The sequence below is a fragment of the Mercenaria mercenaria genome, chromosome 7, assembly GCF_021730395.1.
Source record: "Mercenaria mercenaria strain notata chromosome 7, MADL_Memer_1, whole genome shotgun sequence".
NCBI classification, from domain to species: Eukaryota; Metazoa; Mollusca; class Bivalvia; order Venerida; family Veneridae; genus Mercenaria; species Mercenaria mercenaria.
Genome location: NC_069367.1, coordinates 79,091,209 through 79,102,716, shown reverse-complemented (window position 1 = coordinate 79,102,716; position 11,508 = coordinate 79,091,209).

Below are 11,508 nucleotides of genomic sequence, written 5' to 3'. Positions count from 1 at the left end.
AATAGTTGAAAAGAGCGAGACTTGCAAATGCATACTTACACAAACAATTGAAAAAAAAGTAGACAAAATAGAGTCACTTGAAAACAAGTTATATGATGCTATGGTAAATTGTGAGCTACTTGGTAGTCAAGTTAATGACAAAAGTGTTCAGCTAGGAGACTTTGAGGCTGAGAATGATTGGCTTCGAGAAATGATTGAAAATTTTGATACTGTTGAAACATTTAACAATGAATATAATTGTTATACGCCGGAACTTCAAGAGTGTGTATTTAGTCTCCTTGAAAACAAGTAAACTGTCACCTCTATTCGAAAGTGTATTAAGACTGGCAAAAATGAAGGCCACACGGTTGCCGTCTCGTACAACAGTTAATTCCATGAATGTGCAACGACTGATTGTTTCCCATAGGCAAATTGAAGAATTTTCACAACAACCTAACACATGTTTATTGAGCGACGAAACATCGAAATTTGGAAAAAAAAATACCAGGGTTTTCACGCAGCTGATGAACAGGGAAATACATGGTGCCTAGGTGTTCGGGAAATGGCAACAAAGGGCAACGAGACCTTAATTTTAACTGACATTGACGATGTGTCTTAAGTGACAATACAAAATCAGAAGAAATAATGCTAAAAATTTCTTCAGCAATGTCTGATCGTGCTGCTATACAAATAAAATTTGATACTTTACTAGAGGAGTTCAGAACTGACATTGTTATTAATCAGATTGGGGAGGCATTGGATACTTTCAGTGATGTTCAAAAGTCGCAGCTTACGAAACTGTGCAACTTCTTTTGTTCTTTACATGTTTTAGTCCATTTAGCTGAGGCCGCTTCTACGGCTTTGCTGGAATATGAGAAAAATGTGTATGAGGGAAACCCACCCCTACATAACAAAAGTTTTCATAAAGCTTCAGAGCCAGGTGCTGCAAGACTCATAAGAACAGCCTGTAAAGCTTTTGCGGCAGGAGGGGGCGAAAAAAGTGGTGTGCATGGCGGATTCAGTACCTACACTTCTGATTTCTTGAAAAAGCACCACCTAAGAAGTTTACCATTAGAGAGATTTAGAGGAAACCGATTCAACATTCTGTTCAGTAGTGCTTCCCACATACACTTCCTTGCGGACAAAATGAAAGACTTTCTGTCAATATCAGCAAATAATCGTCTATTACAGGCTGTAAAATTTGATCTAGAAAATAGGGATTACTTAGCAGGATGCAAGGCGCTCGGATTTGTTTCAGAACTAGTCACCATTCCCCTGTGGACCCAAAATGAGCGGACTGATTCTAACATTATTGACATAGGAGTTGTTTACAGAGAGGTTTTAAGTTACCTAGAGGACTTAGACATTGATGAGTTTATGAAAGGAAAGTTAGTTATGAGTTTTGTGGACAAAGACAAATTGAAAACATCAATATTCATGAAAAGCATACTTAAGGAAACACCTTATGATGACAAAGTGGTAGTTATCTTAGGGATAATGATTCCTGCCTTGTTCAGCGTAACAAAACGACTATTCAAAGACCACTTAGAAGGGGAAATGTGGGTCAACCCTGATGATGTTATAAGGGAAAAGACTTTAGCCGCACCTAACCACAACAAATTTTCTGAAACAGTGTTTGGTGTACTTGATCGAATATTGAGGGAGAAGCCAAATATTTCTCTGAAAGCTGCAGAATCGTACATATTGTTTTGCCACAATAAAACTCTGACGTGGATAGACAGTAAAACGGAAAAGGACAGGGAAGAATTACTAGCACATGCCAGAAAAGATGTGAAAAAACTGCGAAAGAAGTTTATTGAAAGAAGCAGATGATAGAAGAAAAAGAAAAGCAAAACTAAATGTTGCTCGGGAGAAGAGTGAAGAACTTAAAAGGCAATGATTAAAAAGGAAAGAAGTGATGATAGATGAAATTTTGATATGGGGACTCTGGCAGTCGGAAGTGGATGTAGATAGTGCCTTGAAACTTTTAACAACTCAAACAGATAAGCGAGCAGCACTCACAGCACAACTTAGATTCAGAAAAAAATGTACTAAAACAAAATGTGAAAGATACTGGTATCTATGCCTTGTCCAAAACTGTCAGTGGGAAATATACTAAATTACCAATTCAAAAACTGACAGATAATGTGGAGAGATTAGTTACAAATGCCATTCGAAATGACAGGCAACACCAAGACAGCGACAGTCCGACCCCAATTATTGTTGGAAAAAACATCCGACATGCCCAGTTGTTCAATGATGCAAAGGCCTGGTTCAGTGGCAAAGTAATATCTCAAGTGAGTAAAACATAGCATATACTGATCAAAACAAGTTGCAGCTTTACAATTGGTCTGCCCCATATTGGATTAAATTCATTTAATTCACATCGATTGTGAAACAAGTTCTCACAGCTGATATAAATCACTCTCCTAGCTGCTTCCTGGGTTTCCTACCACTAAAGGGATTGGAAAGGCAGTGGAATAAACTCGCCTCTGGCAAGATTTGAACAACAACCTCTGTATCTGGAGGCCGGCACTCTACCCCTGGACCTCAACTCCTTCCCATGTTCTTAGCATTATATTAACATTGTGTCCTAAGCAAACATAAAAAAGAACTCTCTAACCCAAACTGTGCACCAGCATAATACAACCCTTGAAAAATATTAGCTCCTTAGTTGTGCAAATTGTCAGCATATTTTTACCTAATGTTTTGATCTGGACTTATAGCTGTTTATTTATTGTCATTAAATACAAATTGATAATCTGGTTTCAGGTTCCTGGATACTCAAGTTGGTATATAATGTGAAGTATGTTGGAGATGCTGCCATCTACACATATCAACTGATAGAAGACTATGAGCAAGGGGCTCTTTCCATCATAGTATAAGTAATAAATACTTTATGACCTTTTAAAAAAGCCAAGTTCCATGTGTAAAAGCCATCAAACTTTAGTAAACATATAACTTTGCAGTACATGTATGTTGCAATATGGCGGTCATCTTTCCTGCTGGTGACTGTATTACTTTTATTTGTAATTGAATTAAAAAAGATAAAACATCAGTCAGTTGCTGTTTATTACGGTGCCCCTAAAGTGACATGTTACACACTTTTTTTCCAATTAGGTAATGTGAGACTTTTTTTATTCGTTTAAACGATGTTTAAGTACAATAGACGAAATGATTTCGTTTAAAACGAAATAAAAAAGTCTCACATACCTATGAAAAATGTGTGTAACATTCACTTTAGGGCACGAGTTTATTACATTGACAAAATACACAGAAATATGTTAACGTGCTCATACTTTTTCAGTAATGATTTTTTACATGTCCACTATTTATGCTTGGTGGGTGGGGTAATTAATTACTGGCTATACTATATTATATTCCATAAAGAAGGTAGTATTTTGTTAAAACCTTGTTATTTCATACTTGTAAATTAACTACTAAAGCTAATCTTACCAAAGTATCAAAATTCATTTTTGATGTAAAATTGCCAATTTTTGTCCGATTCAAAAAATTTAAAAAGTTTTTATCTAGTTATCACTATAGATGAAAGGATTTTTTCTGATATTTTGGAAATCCACTTTCATCGCTAGTTTGAATGTCAATTTCTACTTAACAATATAGAATTATGGTATCTCATTACAGAATGTTTGAGTAGCGTCAGTTTTAAAACATGTCATTTCATGTGAATAAAAAAACAAAACATTCTTGCCAATAACTAGGATATAGTGTAGAACATACTTTCATGAACAGCTTCCAGTACCGATGTTTTCTGTGATTATACGTTTCTTAAATGTTACATGTACGCATTTCTTATCTACAAGACATGCTTATATTCATGACGTTTGGTAGGATAGTTCTTCAAACACTGGTATTCAAAATTGTGTTTACAGCTTCAATCTTCGGATACGCAAAGAATAACTTGTAAAAGTATTAGGCAGTGCAAAAAAAAAGCACGGAAATATTTGTCGACCTTTGTCAAAATAGTCTCATTGATTGCCCAGAATATCTTAGGTAGTGTCAGAAAGCAGTTTTTACAAGATCGTCGTAGGAGACCCACTACAGCCAACATCGACATGATAACTTCACACCGCCAACTGACTACTTGTCTGACCCGAGCTAATGATAGGAACGCCACATTTATACGTGCACCGTGGGAATGAAAACAAATGGGTGCACGCCTCACATTTACTTTACGTTTCTAACAACATTCAATTAGTTCTTAGTGGCTGTAATTACAATAACTTCTGTCGAAAACATAATTTAATCAAACTCATTAAGTATCGTGGAACTGGTCATTTTAACCCATTACACAGTTTAATTATTATGTAGGCCTACAGTCGTGCGGTTTTTAAAAGAAATGGAACTTAAACCTGTGCTCAGGCTATACTCACTGTTTACTATGTATGACAATATAAAGGCCGATCGATGTGTTATAAGGTAACAGTAAAATGAATTTCTCTGACCGTGCCGTTTCCTGATACGTTGTACTATAGCTGCATGTCAGTATGTTTTGTATATACTTCCAGTAATCCTCATTTAATTTTAACGGATTTCATTTTAGCTGTAGGGTTGCATCATATGGTAACTTTCTAGCTTAAGTACCCAGGTGTTTTTTAAGGTACGAACGGAGAATTTCTTAGAAACATTTATCTCCAGGAAGACAACTTGGATTTTTTTTTCTACACCGCAGGATCCGTTCGTGAGCCTGAAGAGGTTCGAACCCGTATGATGAGTGTCGCGTTAGCCTGAGTGCTTAAATATCTAACGAAGATCCAGATCCGTGGTGAATGAGACGACAAACCACGAGAACACCTTGATTGTTATCATTTTACATGCCCATTGAACTGTTTTGATAAAAGTCATGATGGACTTATTATTTGACATCATAATTGACGGCATAATGCTCTTTTACACGTCCGCCCGTCAACCGTTGTTTATTGTAGAATATACAAAGCTTGAGTTTTTCCTTTGTTTAACTGGCAATCGAATCGAACCATGTTAGAACTAAGAGAACCATGTCCCAAATTCACGGAAAGACTTAAGTAAAAAAAGTAATTGCTTAGCTAAGTCTGTTATTTTAGATGCTTGTTTTTAGCCTTTAAAAGTGTTCAATGTTGAGTTTTTCATCTATATCAGAACCTTACATGACTATTTCATAGATCAAAACACAATAATTCTGAATATTACAAAAAACGATGTATATAAATGAGAAATATACTTAAGCAAATACTTATACTAAAGTTCGTTATATCGTGCTTAAGTAGAAATATCATATTTGCATGACTTAAATAAGTACTGTAGACAAATACTACTAACCATAGTATAATTTAGCTATAAATACATTGTTGTAGAAAAAATCAACATAAAATGACTATAACTTAAGCAATAGCACAATTTTAAAGTAAAACTAAGTAATTACTTCAGTTTTTTCGTGAAATTGGGGCCAGGTGTTAACATATGAGGTTATACGCTTGCGGAATTATTTCACCAGGGCACGGCTCGAGTGAGTCATACAGGCGGCGTTAACCGATTCGTATTGTTGAGATAGGCTAAAACATGATCCTGCTGTATATATGCCTTTTTTGTAGACAATTAGATGAAATAGGGAACTATTGTTTCGTGGCGCCTTTATGACGCCATATTTAGTAAGTCGGTGACGTCAACGTGTAATTGGGCACGACATGAAGACGTATATATGTTTAAGGACATTATGTGGAACCAGCTTTGTCTGATGCAAAATCCATAAACCCGAAATCGGATGAAGTATCCATTCCTACAGACAGCGCTCCTACTTCTGGAGCTAAAGCATCTGTCACCCCTTCTGAAGTCATTACTATATTCACAGATGAGGATGTACCGATTCTTAAACCAGATACCATGTCCCATACTGTCCGAGTTATTTTCAAGTTCCAGATTTTCTGGCGATGACACTATGGTACACAGGCGGAACCTACCCTTGTTTAAGGGCATATTTCAAAAACAAAACATGTTTCTGAAATGCAATAGTCAATTACATTGCCTTCTCTCTGTGGCAAAAATCCTAAATCACAGAGCACAAACCGTGGAGATGCAACATAATGTTCTGCTAAACCAAAACGTGCGTTAGATCGCATGAAGACTGATAAAATATGCAATCCCCCTGGAATAGCTGAAATAAAGAAAGAGGAGGTTAAAAAAGTAAAAGTTCCCTGGGACTATTTCTTACATAAATTTCATGGAAGCTAATTGTTGTGGGACGGAATGAATGTACAGTACATTTAACAATCATATTCATTTCGTAAAAGTGGGTAGCTATATGTGTCTTTTGTAAATATGTGGAAAATAAAAGCCCCTTTGGCCGCTTAGGTATTTCTCATAAGGGCATTTCAGTGATAGTGATTTTCCATTGTTTGTATTTCACGTGGTAAATTTCGCACATGGCCAGTGGTCACTCTTGGCTAGAATTTCATAGTATCAAGATGGAGAAAGGTCGGGCAAACCATACAAGTGGCAATTACAGAGAGCGCGTGTTGATTGTAGGGAAATATCGTTTGAAGATTTACATAATCCTTGGAATTGTTTCCACAAGTTTTTAAAAGCCAGGACGATAACTTTGTTAATGAATGGATTATGAAAAATGAATTACTGGCTCGCAGGCTGCTATGTACGACATCGTGTAAGATTGATATGGGAATACAATTATGGCAGATTGCACAGGAACGATGAAAGTTAGGCATCGTGTGGGAAGGTATCGAGTGCAACCCTGAAGTGCGACAAAATAGAAACCACGAAATAAAACAATCCGGACCAACAGCTACTTTGAGGATTCAATGCTGACCATTCAGGACATTCTGGTGTTCGTGAATTGTTATCTAGACAGGAATTCATTATATTTGTGTAGTCATTCAGCGGGAGTGAATTATAAAAGCACCGGGGTAGACTGGGCAAATTTTGTTAGAGAATGATTCAAAGAGCACTATCATAAATAACAACGAAACAAACACATAAAAGGCGTTGTTGAAACTGGCTAGTCACTCTTTGGATGAAGAGTGAAATATCACAAGGCACATCCTAGGGAAGGTTTGCGCATTTGGCATAATTGAAAAATCAACGAATACTGCATTGAAGCATGCCAAAGATCATTTTCGGAAGATAGTTGGGACTAAGGCCAGCCAATAGGAATGATTTTGTTTGTTTGTTTGTTTTGGGTTTAACGCCGTTTTTCAACAGTATTTCAGACATGTAACGGCGGGCAGTTAATCTAACCAGTGTTCCTGGATTCTGTACCAGTACAAACCTGTTCTCCGCAAGTAACTGCCAACTTCCCCACATGAATTATCAGAGGTGGAGGACTAATGATTTCAGACACAATGTCGTTTATCAAATAGTCACGGAGAACATACGCCTCGCCCGAGGATCGAACTCGCGACCCAGAGGTCCGTAGACCAACGCTCTTACCTACTGAGCTAAGCGGGCGGGCCCAATAGGAATGAAATCTGGCGGAAGTGATGTGGATAACCGAAATGTTTGGAAGCATCAATGAATCGTTCTTCTCACATGTAAAGTCAGTGTACACACCAGACGAGCCGGCTAGGTATTTTAATGCGACGCCTTTGTTAGCCTCTTGGGCAGGAGTTGAAGACGTACATGTGTTTAAGGACATTATGGTGGAACCAGCCTTGTCTGATGCAAAGTATATAAATCCCGAAATCGAATGAAGTATCCATGCCTACAGACAGTGCTCCTGCTTCTGGAGCTAAAGCATCTGTCACTCCTTCTGAAGTCATTACTATATCGACAGATGACCCATACTGTCCGAGTTATTTTCAAGTTCCAGATTTTCTAGCGATGACACCATGGTACAGGCGGAACCTACCCTTGTTTAAAGGCATAGTTCAAAAACAAAACATGTTTCTGAAATGCAACAGTCAATTCCATTGCCTTCTCTCTGTGGCACAAATCCTAAATCTGAGAGCACAAACCGTGAAGACGCAACAAAATGTTCTGCTAAACCAAAACATGCGTCAGATCGCATGAAGACTGATAAAGTATGCAATCCCCCTGGAATAGTTGAATCAAAGAAAGATGTTATAAAAAGTAATAGTCTCCTGGGGCTATTTCTTACATAAATTTCATAGAAGCTAAGTGTTGTGGGACGGAATGAATGCACAGTTCATTTAACAATCATATTCATTTCGTAAAATCGGTAGCTATATGTGTCTTTTGTAAATATGTGGATAATAAAAGTCCCTTTGGCCACTTAGGTATTTCTCATAAGGACATTTCAGAGATAGTGATTTTCCATTGTATGTATTTCACATGGTAAATTTCGCACATGGCCAGTGGTCACTCTTGGCTAGAATTTCATAGTATCAAGATGGAGAAAAGTCGGACGTACCATAAAGGTGGCAATTACAGAGAGCGCGAGTTGAATTTAGGGAACATTACGTTTAAAGAGTTACATAATCCTTTTTTTTAGGCCCCTTTCGGGTAACCCCGTTTATTTTCAATATCCATTTACATACACAACGGTACACAATTACATTTGAGTATACATTTATAGTATCACAAGTTAAAGCATAGCAAAAGTTCCTTCTAGGGCACATCTATATAAAGATATTATGATCATCTTATAAAATTTTGGTTGCAATGTCTGTTTTAAATATGTGCACAGGAGTCTGAAATTCTATCAATAAGACCACAGAAGTCTATCTTTACAAAAAAATACCCCCTATATATATAAAATAAACACCAGGAATGAAACGTCAAAAACCCAGGGTCCCCTGAAAATACGCACGGAACACAGGGTGATCGCAATTTAGCGAGCTTAGTTAAGAAATAACACTAAAATACACCTACCACACCCGACAGTATTCAAATCTGATACACTTTACAAGAGTAATCAGACATTTTCTGAGGTTTTCTGAGATTTTCAGCTGTCGCCGAAGCCATTCGCTGACGTCACAACAACAACAACAATTACAGCGCCGAGATAAAGATAAAATACTTATTTTATCCTTTAAAATTTGTACATCGAGTAAATAAGTATTAGAATATTTATATGTTAACATCAGTCTATAATATCCCCTAGATATCTTTTGCAATAAAAAGATAATTTACAAAATTTGATTGGGAAAACCTGTAAAGGGAGGTTACTCTTGGGATAATCCATTTTTCGATGCAGCGGAATATCTAAATTTCAGTAGTAAAATTTGATTCTTGGTGTACAATGACTTTTTTATATGAATAGAGAAATATGAAAATGTCTGTGATGTAATTTGAAGGTAAGGCAGTACGGGAATTGCTACTTTCTAATTTTATCCCGGCGCTGTAATTGTTGTTATTGTTGTGACGTTAGCGAATGGCTTCGGCGACAGCTGAAAATCTTGGAAAATCTCAGAAAATATCTGATTACTCTCGTGAAGTGTATCAGATTTGAATACTGTCGAGTGTGGTAGGTGTATTTTAGTGTTATTTCTTCACCACGCTCGCTAAATTGCGACCACCCTGCGTTCCGTGCGTATTTTCAGGGGACCCTGGGTTTTTGACGTTTCATTCCTGGTGTTTATTTTATATATATAGGGGGTATTTTTTGTAAAGATAGACTTCTATGGTCTTATTGATAGAATTTCAGACTCCTGTGATATGTGGCACCCTAGGATAGGACGCAATAACAAGACCATTCTACCTTATTGACATTCTGTATCACCCGTTTAAGCGCCCCGGGGGAGGGGGTGATACATTTTGCACCAAGGGGGAGTTTATTCCTGCACCAAAATACAAAAAAAACAACACTTAAATTATGAAAAAGATCTATGGTGTTTTCTATTGCCTGAAAAATGTCAAGTCCGCAATTTCCACAGTATGTACGCTAACATAAGTTGTTAAATCTAACAACAAAGTAAATCCGTTACCACTTTCAGTTGAGTAAATACGGCAATTAAAAAACACTGGCTGTACATATTGACCCGATTTAAACTCAGTCCAAAATTGTCCATGTGTAACTGGTAAAGTGTTTTGAGAGGTTTATAGAGATGATAGCAGACTATGACAGTAGGGGACATTAAAAGTGAATAGTGGACATTTTACGGAACTTGCCTTTTAACTACCATGTAAAATGGATATTTCACGGAAGTGTTTGATTTTTGATCAGTTACTTTTTGCCTGACTTCTTCACCACTTCAAAGCTGGTAAGTCATTTTTGTGCTAGATATATGGTGGAATACTAATGTACTAGTGATTTGATGCGCTAACAGGTAGTGATGGGCCGATTATCGGCGACAATCGAATAATCGTCGCCGTGGCATTCATGATAGCGATCGCCGACTTCATTTTTGCCTGGCCGATTAATTACTTTGCCATCCAAACGGATAATTTAGTTGTCTGTAACCTCTTTCTTTCTGGTATTTACGGTTCTTTGGGGGCAGTTACGCCAAGGGAAACTACTCTTACATAAATATGGCTTCCAGCACATGCGACGAAGAAAACTCAAAATCAAATGTACTCCCTGCTTCTGTTTCGGAAGACATTGAAATTACCATCCAAGCGCTAAAGCCGCTTCCAGGTGTTGGAAGCTCTTTGGTTTTTATAAGGTAAAGCCGGGAAAGCCGCCTTCAGATACGTTGGACATGAGTACAGCTGTTTGCAAAATATGTCGCAAGACATATGCAAATAAAGGTAATTTTAGTTTTAGAATTTTACGTGATCGAATAAATAAGTTTTTAATACATATTTTGCAGTATTCCAAGTATTTTTTATTTCATCACAAAATATCATTGTCAGAATCAATACTGTAAAGATGGAGATAGTTGATGGTTTTTTTTTGTTTGTTTATTAAGCATTCACCTCATTCTGTTTAAATTTGATAGTTTTCATCTGAAAGATTATAATTTTTAAGTTATGTTAATCTTTTTCAATTTTCTTTTCACTTGAAGCTAAAGACACTGTGTCTGGCAGTGTTTCAAATTATGTTTTATCCTGAAATCTAACATAACTTACAATTACTTATCTCTTTGTGTTTTAGCTAATACATCAAACTTCCTGAACCACATTGACACAATGCATCCGGACCACTCTGCGGCATGTCGGTCAGGCGGTAAAAAGGACAAACAACTTGTGCAACCTAAATTATCGTTTGAAAAGCCACACCGTTTTGTTGAGAGGACGAAATCATTGGACGATGCAGTCATGAAACTCATAGTAGGGAAAGTGTTACCTGTCAGCCTTGTAGACAATGAGTATTTTAAGCAGTTTGTTGGTCTTCTGGATCCAAAGTAAGAAATTACATTTCATCATACAAACTTTACAAAGTAATGTTAAATATATTCAACTTTTAAAAGTGAAAAACTAAATTTTACTTTACTTATTTCAAATGTTGCTCTAAGTGTAATTAATTGCTAGTTTCTTGTATGTTAGTAGTACAGTTAATGTAAGAATTTCATAAGCAGCTTATAAATTTAAGAATTTAAATGGTTTCTTATTATTTTGTTGTTGTCAATTTTGTGTTTGTTTTTCAGCACACTTGACCAGATTCATTTAAATGTTTTT